We start from the raw sequence: 13,657 nt of genomic DNA, 5'->3' as shown, positions 1-13,657 counted from the left end.
AAGAAAAAAATGATGAAAACCTAGAATCAAACACTATATAATTATAAATAAGAAAATCTAGAATGCCATATGATACTTGGTAACTATACATAAAATGGCTGAAGTCAGATTACAATTGACAATATTTAGGGTTAATGATAAATTATAATTGAAGCTGTTCTACTTCCTAGAAAAAAACTTAAACAGAGATATAGGCATAATATTTTGATCTTCACCAACTATCTGTAAAAAAGAATATATTAAATTAATATTTGATTAAGCAAGAATGGCCTTTAGCAAGGATGCCTGCTAAGCATAATGAAAGCATAATTAATCTGTGTAGTTTAAAATAATTTGAGTGGGCTTTTTTTGCGTAAATTTGTCATACTTTGTCTCTTGTAAAATAGCAGAGACTGGTGAAAACTGAAAGTATCCTTGTTCCTTAACTAATAAAGTTTATAATGTAAAGGTTACTTGATCCAGATCTATCAATAATATATTGTCTGTTCTGTTAAACATAGTTTGGGACATATTGAAATACACCACTTGAATTACAATCACATATATTTGATCATAAACAGATATTTCCATTATAATCCTTGAAAAAATGAACTAACTCTGAAACCTACTATTGCTTTAACATACATAAGATTTTACTGGTAATATTTTGTGTCAGGTAACAAATTCTATTCAGAGAAAAGTTAGATTCTGCTATTTGAGTGAGTTTTGAATACTTGACAAATGATATAATTCATTTGTGTCATTATGTCTATATATTATACTACCTAGGACACTGAAGCCTCGCACTTAACTACCAGAATTAGCTTCTTTATTTTACTAGTGTGTTCATTCAGGTAGTTCTTGTTTAACAACTATAATTGGAATCAGCAACTCAGTAGTTAAAATTACTAAATGAAAAATCATGTGACTTTGAGTATGATCCTACTTCAGTTTTCTTTTGTTTTACACACCTGCGAATATTGTAAATGCGAGCACTGGTTGCAGTTACTTTTCCATAAATACAACTATGAGCAGTCACTATGAGAGGCAGTTGCTAAATGAGGACTACTTGTACTATCAACATTGTATGTTTAAAAGAACAATTCCTGGAAGTACTGTATCTCCACAAAAAAGGATGTTCTGGCACTCTTTTTAGGTTTCTAAAGCATCTCTTCCTACTGCGACTATAGTGATTGTAGTCTACCCCCTTGGAAGCTCCTCTGATCCCAACACATGTAATCTTGTAATCATTCTGAGATACAATAGCCTGACGGAGAAACCTGCTTTACTTTCAGCTACTGTAAAATATCCCCAAGTTATTTGAAGTATCTTGGTTGCTTTGCAAACAGGTCAGCTTTACTATTTTTATAGTAAAACATTTTTCTTACTATTTATATCTAAATTCTATCATTTAATTTTTTAGTCCAGTTATCTTTAACACCTAAAAACAACTGAAATAGTATCTCAGCAGCAAGCCTTAGAAAGGCAAAGAAAGCTAACAAATTCTCCTGCCCTGAAAAGTCCTGGAACACTGACCTTATTCTACAAAGCCTAAGAGAAAGGACAGGATGTTAGCTCTATCACCATGGTGAAATAAATGCACCGTGATGAGTCAAAAATGAACTAGAATACGCCCAATATAAAAAAGAATTTAATTCTTAACTGTAAAAAGTAAAGTCTCTAAGTCAGATTCAACTCCTGGAAATTTCATGGTCAGAATCTGGTTTATTATTATTTTTGGGTTTTTCTTTGTTTTTATTTTAATTTCTCCTTATAGGTGACAGCTTTCAATTTCCTAGTGACTTCCCAAATAAGTGCTATCTAGGTCTGATCCTCCTTAATTTTTTACAATCAGCTAAAGAAATTCCATAAATCTGCCTTAAGAGATCCATGTTTATTACAACCTGAATAATTACAACTGGCACTGTGGTCAGTAATACAATGGTTACTCAAAAGGTCAGAGACCTTGGAAAAGACATGTAGAAGCATTTATCAGAAAAAGACACACAGGGATCCTCTTGACTCCTTAGTATAGAAGAGGAAGGAAAGTTAAAACTCAGACAGCCTTGCAAGATTCTCTTACTGCAACCTACCTCAAGTATAGAAAATCCTTATTTAACATGCTTTCATTCAGTGACCATTATGATGATGGTGCTGAATGAGAGGAACTCACTATGTGCCTTTGTATTTGCAACTGCTGTAGCATCAGTGGAGAATCCAGCAGCAGGTTGCAAATAAAAACTGAGACTACATTGGATTTGCCTAACAATTGCAACTGGGACTCTTGGAAGTGCCGTCATAAGTTAGTGGAGTTACATGATGTTGCGTCTTACAACCATATTGCTTATAACAAAGTTCCAGAGCTCAATTCATTAGTAAGCAAGGACTATCTGTATAAGACTAGTTTTTCTGTGGACCACAGAAAGTGGTCTCATCTGATCTATTTCATATGACTGACAAAAAGGAACAGGAAGAACCAGCTGATGATACTAAGCCTGTCAGACATATAGAGTGGATATAAAAAGTCTACACACCCTTGTTAAAATGCCAGATTTTTGAAAATCAGACCAAGATAAATCATTTCAGAATATTTTCTATTTTTAATATAACATAAGCTTTGAAAAATAAATTTAAATATTTTGTGTAAAATAATAATAAAAAACCTCTTGTAATAATGTGGTTGCATTAAATTGCACTCTCTTAAATTAATACTTTGTTGAAGCACTTTTTTATTTTATGACAGGATTCAGTTTTTTTGGGTAGGAACCTATCAGCATGGGACATTTTGTCCTGGGAATTTTACTCACTCTTCCTTGAAAAAGTACTCCAAATCTGTCAGATTGTGAGGACATCTCCTGTACACAGCCCTCTCCAGATCACTCCACTGATTTTCAATTGGATTTGGGTCCGGGTTCTGGCTGGGTTATTCCAAAACTTTAATTTTCTTCTGGTGAAGTAATTATTTTATTGACATGGTAGTATGTATTGAATTGGTGTTGAGTTGAAAGGTGAAATTCCTCTTCATTTTCAGCATTTTAGTAGAGGCCTGAAAGTTTTGTGCCAAAATTCACTGATATTTGAAACTGCTTATAATTCCCTTCATCTTGATTAAAGTTCTAGTTTCAAGTGAAGAAAAGCAGCTGCAAAGCATAATGTTCCCACCATCATATATCACTGTGCGTATGGTATACTTTTGATGATGTGCAGTGTTGTTTACGTGCCATACTTTTGGAATTATGGCCAAAAAAATTCAACCTTTGTCCCATCAGATCATAACACATTTCCTCACATGCCTTCAAATTTGATGTAGGGTTTTGCAAAATGTAACTGGGCTTAGATGTTTTCTTCATAAGTATCTGTCTTGCCACCCTTACCCACAGCCCAGACATAGGAAGCATACTGGAGATTATTTTCACATATGGTTCACAAATTGCCAAAATTTCTGCAAGCTCTTTTAATGTTGCTGTAGTCCTCTTAGCAGCCCCTTGGACCAGTTTTCTTTTTTTCTTATTTTGTCAACAATTTTGGAAGGGCATTAAATTCTTGGTAACATCCATGTTATGTCATATTTTCTTCATTTATTGATGACTGTCTTCATTGTGCTCCATAGTGTAACCAATACCTTGGAAATTGTTTATGCCCTTCTCCTGACTGATATCATCCAATGATATCTCCTTGATGCTTTGTAAGCTCTTTCCAACCACGGCTGCTGCTGTAAGGGGCAACTGAGTTAAATGTCATAAAAAATCCTACTAGAACAACTGAACTTTATATGGGCTTGGTCAGAGTCACTTTAATTGATGGCAGGGGTGTGTATGGCAGGATAGTAATCAACTATTTACCATCAGTTTGAATGTGATTGGTTAACTCTGACCACATCCACTTACCTATCTATAAAATAGCATGAACACTTATGCAGCCACATTATTCTAGTTTTTATTGTTATTTTTCCCTCTAAAAGATTTTGGACAGTAAACTAGATAAATCAGCTGTAATTTTAATGCAACTCCTTATATTTGCCATTTTTTAAGGATGAAACTATGAAACAAAGTAAAACTGCATTCAGGCACATAGGAAATGCTAGGGGAGCGAAACTGGGTGACGGTAATTGAAACTTAAAAAAAAATTGTTAATCTTACTTTGGACCTGCAATTTTGGTAATACCTGCCTCAAAATAGAGGGAAATTATACCACTCATTTTTTGCAAATATATTGCCAAAATTCGGAGGCATGGTCCAATATGATCCATTAGCTGCGGAAAAAATGGTTTTGTTCCAAAGGCTGCTTATATTGATTTAGACAAAAACTGTAATCACAAATAGCAAGAAAATCATATTTCATAATTCCAGGGATGTATCAGCCCATGCCCAAGATTAAGAGGAAGGAAGGTCCAAGAACTCTCTAACAAGACGCTGGTAGCCTACATTAAACAGAAAAAATTGTATGGATGCTTCAGTATGTGATAATTTCTAAGAAGCAATCACCTGAAGAAAGATTGGATGGGTAGATAAGAGGAAACAGAAAACTTCAGAAACTCTCATTCCAAATCTTATTTTGGAAGAAGCTTGAATAAAAGTAACAAATGTAGCTGCTATGTTACATTAAAAACAACAAATCTGAAACATGACAAAGTATTTGCAGCATACTTTGACAGAGTATGAGATTATGTATATGCTCAGAGGCTTGGTGCTGCCACAACAACAAAATGACTGAAAAAACCTGATCTAGTGAGTTCATATTTATAATACTAGATTGTAATAGCCTTAAATATATTTACCGAAAAATAACAAATACTGTAAACCAAATGTATTCGTAATCTGAAAAACTAATGATTCCAAGTAAGTATATTAAAAGCTGTATAAACTACATATTATAAAAACTAATATCAATAGAATTGAGAACTGTAACAAAATGAATGGGTAATGTTAAGTTGTTTTAAAGTTTACTGAATATAGATTAAATAATTTAAAATAATCTGGCTATAGTTCTTTGGAAACTGTTTCCAGCAACCTTCATTAGTGATCATTGTTGTTTGACACTGCATTGCTTTTTTGCAGTTCCAACTGCAGCTTATGTTTATATCAAGGGCAATAGTGAAAATAATTTCACAATACCATCCATGGAGAGCTAATGAAATGGAGTGTTAAGCATTGGCATCCATTTCCTCATGATGTAGCTGCTTATCCATAGATGCTAAGTATTTCCATAAAAGATGTAACTGGAATATATTTGGACATCACTGTTGATGTTGATGTATTCAGTCACTGAACTGCAACATGATGGCATAGCTTCATCCATCCAAGCTTTGAAAACAGCTTCCAGATAGTTTTTGATTTTTTTTTTTTACATTTGTCTCATTTGGGCCATAGTTATTTTATGAGAATGGACACACAGTTATCCACATAGCAGATAAATTTTTGAGTGATCATTTTTACTGAGTAAAATCTGTGTAGCAGGCAGCAATTCACCCTAATAAAGTATTAAAAGAAGGGGGGGGGGAGGAAAAAAAGCAGTCAGCAAAAGGTTTGATTTCTCTACTATGGATTTACTTGTAACACATATTTTGTTTATTTCATTTATTTCTCATGCATATCTTTAATAATTGCATGGATAGAATGAGAGAAAGTGGTTGGTTCAAATTTCATCAATTTCATAGTTAAATAGGAATTAAACCTTGCTCTCTTCTACTACATGGTTGTTTTCTATGTAAAATTGTATTATAAAATATATTTCCCAGTATCCATAATAAGGGAACAAGGAGTAGGCTGTTCAGGGTCAATTAAACATTTACTGGAGGTTCTAGGCAAGTAAACTACAACTTTTTGGTGGATCTAAATACTGTAATGGTGGATCTAGATAATGCATTTCTAGAGTTAATAGCTATTATAAAAATGTTTCACTCCAGGCTTCTCCTATGAACATTTTCCTGACAATGCATTTTATTTGTGCAAAGTGCATTTCAACTGAGCACGATGCTGTTGTTACTGACAATACATACTGTAAGTGATTATCAGCCTATTATTACTAGTGTTACAATGACAGTTAAAAAGAGACTGATATGTACCATTTGAGAAAGATGCACACACACACACACACTGTGGATAGGTTTGAATTCTCTACTGTGTGTGTGTATGTGTGTGTGTGTGTGTGTCTGTGTGTGTGTGTGTGTGTGTATCTTACATTAATCTTCTTTAAGACCATCAGTCTAACATTAATCTGAAATGATATTCCCACCAGTTTGAATATATTTTTGTACCATTCTGCTGGCAGTAAGGATTTAAATAAGTGTTTTAATTTCAACTTTAGAACACATTTTATGGACAACTTATCAGACGGTAGCCGGCATAATTAGTGACCTTTAGCCTTCTAGAGAAGCACAACTTTTCAACACAAATTCCATGAACATCGAAGTTTCACATTTTATAACATAGAATATGCTATGAAATGTGAGATAAGATATGAAAAGTATAATAAACATATATGACCCATGATGAAGGGAGAAAGAAGAAATACCAAATTTCTATAAAAATAAATGACACAAAATGCATTCGCTCTCCAACATTGGAGTCCTTGGTGCTTTCTGAGCTTGGTTATTTGCTAGCAGACATTTTGTTGCCTAACTAGGTAACATCATCAATGCTGAGAATTTCTACCTTATCTTTCTTAAAATCTGAAGGGTACATCTAAGGATACCTTACAAAGGTTCTCTTTCCCCCTTTCCTCTTCTTATAGCACGCTTTCAATCTCATTTTATAAGCTGTGTAGTCCTCAAATGTAATCTTTGGCAACTCCACTTCATTAAAAAAAAATCTCTTAACCAATTCCATCTCCCATGTTCACAATCCTTCTAAGATAGCACTATTTTCCACAGTCTCAAAAAAAAGCATCAGCCTTCCCAGTTACTTACCAATTTCTCTTTTAGTTTGTCTTGCCAATCAAAAACTTAATTTATATCTAAACAAAGCAACTCATACTATAAAATATTACTTCACTATGTAATTTTATATTTTGGGAAACCTTACAATGAGTTCACAAAAATTGTTTCATTAAGCATTAAAAAATAATTTTTTCTCAAGTTTGTTTCCATGTTATTGGAACTATTGTAAAAGTATGTATTATTGTAAAATGTACATTTTGTTCACCCAGTTCCTCTGATTAAGATAGTGCTTAACCAAAGTCTTAATTTGACTTTATGAAAAACACATTTTAATTAAACACATTTAAGGCACACAAATTAAAAAATAGCTATTAATGTATTTATTTCTATTATAAACAGCTTTCCAGCTTTCCTTTACAGATTTAAACTAAAGAAAGGTGGAGGAAGTATTTTCCTACCAGGAATACTGGCTCTGTATTTTTATCAATTCCCCATGTTTAACAGTTTTATATAACTTCACAGACAATTCTCCCCCTCCCCCTCGCTACAGGTAGTCCTCAACTTACAAGAGTTTGTTTAGTGATTGTTCAGTTAGAACAGCACTGAAAAAAGTGATTTAAGATCATTTTTTGCACCTACGAGCGTTGCAGCATCCCTGTGGTCATGTGATCAAAAATTGGATGCAATTGGTTCATAGTTATGACAGTTGCAGTGTCCTGGCGTCATGTGTTCCTCTTTTGTGTCTTTCTGACAAGCAAAGTCAATTCAATTAAATTAACAACCACGTCACTAACTTAACAACTGCAATGGTTCACTTAACTTTGCCTAGAAAGGTCGTAAAATGGGGCAAAACTCATTTAACAAATGTCTCACTTAACAACATAAATTTGGGGGTCAATTGTGGTCGTAAATTGAGGGCTATCTGTATTTGGATTATAAAGTGTCAGATACAGCTTGACTTTTTAACAAAGCACTACATTTTAAGCACCATTCAGATTAGAAAAGAACCATTTAAGATTAGAAAAAATTAAGCAGGTACCAGGTCTCAGTGGTTTTAGGAAAAATACAGTAGACAAATTTAAAGTTCCTTTTTATTAAATGGATATGTGTTTTTTAGAAATCAGAAATTTTAAAAATTCAGAAAATGTAAAATTTTAAGCCAGGCAAACCTAGAACTGATTTTATCTTTTTAACCCTTGAAAAGGCATAGTCAAGACAAAGATACTATCAGAGGTAAAGGTGCTCTCAGTCATGCAAGATGTTTACATAGCCAAGTTCAGAATTCATGGAAAGGCTGTTTATTGTCAATAGATATTGTATCCAAAAGAAAACCATAACTATAAACAAATTGCAATTGTTATCCTTAAGTTTTATTTGACAGAATTTCAAGGTAAATCCTGCTGAGTTATGGAATTTGTTTACAAGACACAGATGAATAAGTGCTTTGCAAGATTTTTAAAGACAGATATGTTCCATCATGCCCATACAGAAATTCCATGACGGAGAATTCTAGTTTATTATTAATGATAGTCTTTTATCTAGGGGCAACTCCTGCCAATTGATACATTCATTTTGTCTTATTTTTCACTTTATAGCAACCATTTATATCTCTGTATAATTGCCCTTAATTATCAACTAAAAAGCATTTCTTTTACTTAGAAGCAGGTTTAAACATAAATTCTCAGAAATAACATCCAATCTATCATGTAGACTAACTTTTAACTATTAACCCCTAATTATGGATACTTTTATAAAAGTAACAAACTGTGTTATAAGGTAACTTTACCTTTGATAATTAAATCCTCAATGTATTCAGTTTTGTCTGGACTATAGGAATGTTTTATACAAATTTCTAGGTCTTTTTTAGTATTATATTACTAAATAAATTTTGTCAATCTTTTAGAACTAAGTTTATAATAACAATAAGTATTATTCATCATTATCAGCATATATCAACATATTGTTTGTTTAATTGCAAGCCAACCTGTGGGATAATACACACACAGACACTGTATACTTGAATATAACAGATGCACACACACATACACAATTTATGAGATAAACACATCTAAATTTACCAGGGGGAAAAAATCATTTCTATACCAAGAAAAGAAACTTAACATTTGTCAGAATTTAACTATTTTAATTTCTTTTCCTTATTAAAAAAACTTTAAAACATTTTTGACAGAAAAAAATATTACATACATACATACATACATACATACATACATACATACATACATAAAATATAAAACTGGAATCAAGCAAAACTCATTTTATAATCTAATTCAGTAAAAAAGAAATATATGCATTTTATAAAATTTGACTTCATTTTGTTAATTTTTTTTTAAAAAAACATATAAACTCACTTGGTACTTCTAAGCTTTTTGAAAGAGATGCCAAGTTAATTCTTTCAGCAACTATGCCCTGCTAATCACAAATACATTCCTAATGTCTAAAATAGGTACTCTTATCATATTCAGCAGTCACACCTCAGGAGCTGAGATCTCAAGCAGTGAAATGTCCTGTAACTTACAGAGCAACTTCGGTAAAACTCACAGAAGAACTGCAAAGCAAGACAAGGCTCCTAAGTATCAACCAGGGTTTATACTCAAGGTAAAAATATGCCTCCTCTTAACAGGATATTTTAAATAGGGCGGATACTTAAAAGACAGCATAACTCATGATTACAGTAGTTATACCAATTTAATTTAATTTAATTTAAAAGAGTTCCTGTTAATCTGCCTCCCTCCTTTGAATGAATACAATGGAAAATGTTTTTTTAATTCTGAACTACATTTTAAAACCTCCTTTTCACACGTTATTTTTATAATAGCTGGCATTACTCATCCCAATGTTATATTAGTTGTAACACACACACACACACACACACACACACACAGAGGGGGGGGCAGGAAAACTTCACAATTTTTTAAAATTATAAAATATTGGTATCAGAATAGCTGAATTAGAAAAAAAATACATTGCATTTAAATACTGCCTCAGTTTCTAATCAAGCTGGAAATTAGCAATGCAAAGCAATTTTTACCTAGCCCAATAATTTTTTAAATTGAGTATTTTAGCCAATTAAAGTAGTTTAGAATGAATATGAAATTTTATAAATTGTCAAACACTATTAAATGATTAGGTAATTACTTTGATGACTTTAGTTGCATGACACAAATCTTCTATGTTGTTTAAGCTTTTGTTTATCATTAACTAAGAACTTTCATGAACAGCATTCAGCAAATTTAAGAGAATGGATATTGTGAGGATACAGTAGTTTGACTATAATCACATCCATATTTACTGCATACTACATGTTATAACATGATTTTAACTGAAGCACTTCTTTATTAAAAATTAAAATGACAACCCAATACACACAACTGTAAGTAATAGCACATTTTATGATACAAGCAGAAACAACAACAAAAGTCTTTTGTTCATTTTGGTTTTAGTCTAGATGTATTCATTTGACGTGGAAAGTTGCTTTCCCTTTTATAATATTTTACACTTTTTAATTTAAGCATAGGAATATTGAAACCCACAAGAAAGGAGTACCAATGTTCTTCAAGTTCTCCAAAATGAGGACCCCATTTAATCCTACTGATAATGTGGAACCTGTCCCCGAATTATATGACTATTTATTAAGGTTTTTTTGCTTTTACTTCTTTCCCATCGACGTCCATGGTATCATCAGACAATGAATAGATCAAAGTATACGTTCAATCAAATCTGTATACAGGGGTTGTGAAAAATGACCTTTATCATGGTCACATCACTATGTGGTGGAATTTGGTTTCATGACATAAAACTTTCCCTGCAGAAACCAGACTCTATTAAGATCAATCCTGGTTAATGGGAAGTCTGTGGGGAACATTTTGCATTGCTCTGTTAATAGGTTTTGAATTTTGAGCACATAGAGTAGTTCAATTTCGATTTGTAGAGTAGTACTACAAAATTAATATTTGGGAATTGAATTTCTAATCTTTTGTAGATAGAACCATAAGCTATTACTGTATGCTGTTGCAGTATATTTAACATAAAGATGAAGTTTCTAGATATTATATTTAGGATTTGCCATTGATTTATACCTGCTCTACGGTGGATTGATTCCCTTAGAAAAAAAAATGTAAATTATTTGGAGGTGAGCCAAGTTCATTATTGTCATTACAGTTACAACTGACTTTTGCAGGAACATTTAATAGTAGCTTCATTTTAGTATACCGAATATGGTCTTTCCTAGTGATAGCATATCACTGTGATACTGTGTTTACAGATTACAGAAAAACATTTTATGTAGTTATCTTTGTGCATAATCCAGAAACTGCAGTTATTAATCATGCTGACAGGGTCAGTCAGCCATACATATATATAATTCCTTCAAAACACACTGCAATTGGTGCTATCCTTATCTTCTGAACAAAAGTTACATATCTAATATATCAAATATACTAACAGTATATTAGCTATGTAGCCAAGTTCAACACACTAGCTATATAACCAAGTTCAGGATCATCTTGCTAGCACAAAAAATAGTCAACAAATAATTAACACTTTCCAAATGCAGATCTGGACAATTACAGATATTACAGTTTATAAGTGGCAATTATTAAAAATATTGAACTTCTCTGGTAACCACTAGGAAGCACCAATGTAGTATGTTTTAACCTCTGTTTAAACTATTCTGTTCAACCTAGATCAGCGTTGGTGAACCTTTTTGGCACCGAGTGCCAAAACAGGAGCGCACGCATGCATGCACATGCATGTGCCATAGACCAGAAAAGCAGCTACCCAGTGCGCGTGTGCATGCCGGGAAGATGATCTTCCAGTTTCTGGCACGTGCACACCAGCAATTTAGTCTTTAGGCTTCATAGATGTATGCATACGGTAAGACCAGCTGGACGGTGCTCATGTATGTGCTGGAAACCGGAAGATCATCTTCCCAGTGTACGCATGCCCACAGGGTGGTTGCTCTTCCGGTTTCTGGCGCATATGAAGACCAGCTGGCTGGAACGGCAGAACCCAAAAGAGTAACAGGCGACAGCTCTGCATGCCACTTCTAGCACACATGCCATAATTTGCCATCACGGCCCTAGACATCACTTTTTTTCTGCATCTCCCCCCACCCTTAAATAGTTTTCTTTTTAAATAAATGAATATTTTAACTGTTACAAATCTCTACAGTAACCCTAACTTTCTATTTTGTTAATCCTGGGGTTTAGGTATATAACAGTGGTGTAGAACCTGCAGTTCAAGAACTAAATATGACTCCCAAACTCTTGTATATCCCATGCCTGAGCAATCATTTTTCTTTTGAAAATTTCTGCTTCTGCTTTTTTAAAAAAAATTACAATCTAGCCTGTTATTTTTTCGAAGTCTCTTATCTCAGCATAAAAACTGACTCTGCTTAGCCTTAAAAGATCATTCAAGGTGAGTTAGATGCTGCCACCTAGCAAGATTTACATCAATATTATGTTTTTATGCAGCAATGCTGCTAGTAGCCCTGCATTAGTGTTATAAATATTATGTGAAGATCAAAATTTTAGTGTCAAAAAGGTTGTTAACTTATGAGTATACCACTACAGATTTTGGACTGGATTACACATTTAAACATTTTGGATATGAGCCTGCCAGTAATCAGAAACAATTCTATAAGCTTTCCTTTACCACCATTAAACCCTATAATCAAGACATCCTCTTTCCCACTTTAAGAGTGGGAAAGCTTAGTTCTGATTTAAATTCCCACAAGTCTCAATTCATCCATCTAATCATTAAATCCAGTGATTGAGCCAACAAGCACAAAAGACTATGTTACTGGGGGGTGGGGGTGGGGATTGTTTGGCTTGAAAGGATGTATTTAATTCTAACCCAATCAAGACAACCTCTAGTCACATGAATCCATTTAGTCCTCTAATAGCTGTATTATAGAAAGACACAAAATGTTCCCACAGAGAAAAGATAAAGAGTTGGCTTAATCTTTTAAATTACTACATATAAAGGGAAAACAAAAACAAACTGCTTATATCAAGATAAAAACAAAGAACGGAATATTTCAAAAGTTTATTATTAGACTGTGACATGGGAAAATATATGATTGACACATCTACCAATAATACTGCATAAAATGTTTTATAACTAAGATACAAACTAAACTAGGGATGCAGTGGCTTAGTGGCTAAGATGCTGAGCTTGTCAATCAGAAAGGCCAGTAGTTCGGCGGTTTGAATCCCTATTGCTGTGTAATGGAGTGAGCTCCCATTACTTGTCACAGCTTCTGCCAACCTAGTAGTTCGAAAGCATGTAAAAATGCAAGTAGGAAAATAAGGACCACTTTTGGTGGGAATGTGCGTTCGGCATTTAGACATGCTGGCCACATGACCACAGAGATGTCTTTGGGCAGCGCTGGCTCTTCAGCTTTGAAATGGAGATGAGCAACTCCCCTAGAGTTGGGAACGATTAGCACATATGTGCGAGGGGAACCTTTAACTTTACAAACTAAAGTAGGATTTAAAATCCACATAAGTAGCAGTTCAAAATTGGTATCTTCAACAGATATACTATGCTCTAGAAACAATTTAAAAACAAGAAGTTTCATAAAACACAACTTTATTTTAAATAACCCATCATGTTTGAGAACAGTATACTTCATAAAAATAGATTAAAACGATAATCATGAAAGAAGCTTCTATACTTTAATGCCATACCAAAATAGCTGAGAAAAACAGTTTAGAAGAAATACATTTTAGAATGTATCCAACAATGTAGCAAGGTAGCAGGAAACAGCTCATTGTGAAC

At 33.4% G+C, this 13,657-nt stretch overlaps 1 protein-coding gene across 6 annotated transcripts in view; it reads right to left on the bottom strand.

Annotated features, from left to right (window-relative positions):
- Window positions 1–13,657, bottom strand: part of SLC20A2 (solute carrier family 20 member 2) — a 76,919-nt gene that overhangs the window by 37,677 nt on the left and 25,585 nt on the right. The gene's annotated exons all lie outside the window — the stretch shown is intronic.

The sequence above is a fragment of the Natrix helvetica genome, assembly GCF_964273705.1.
Source record: "Natrix helvetica genome assembly, chromosome: Z".
NCBI classification, from domain to species: Eukaryota; Metazoa; Chordata; class Lepidosauria; order Squamata; family Natricidae; genus Natrix; species Natrix helvetica.
Note: the sequence above shows the minus strand (reverse complement) of the source record. Positions and strands in the feature narration are given on the sequence as shown.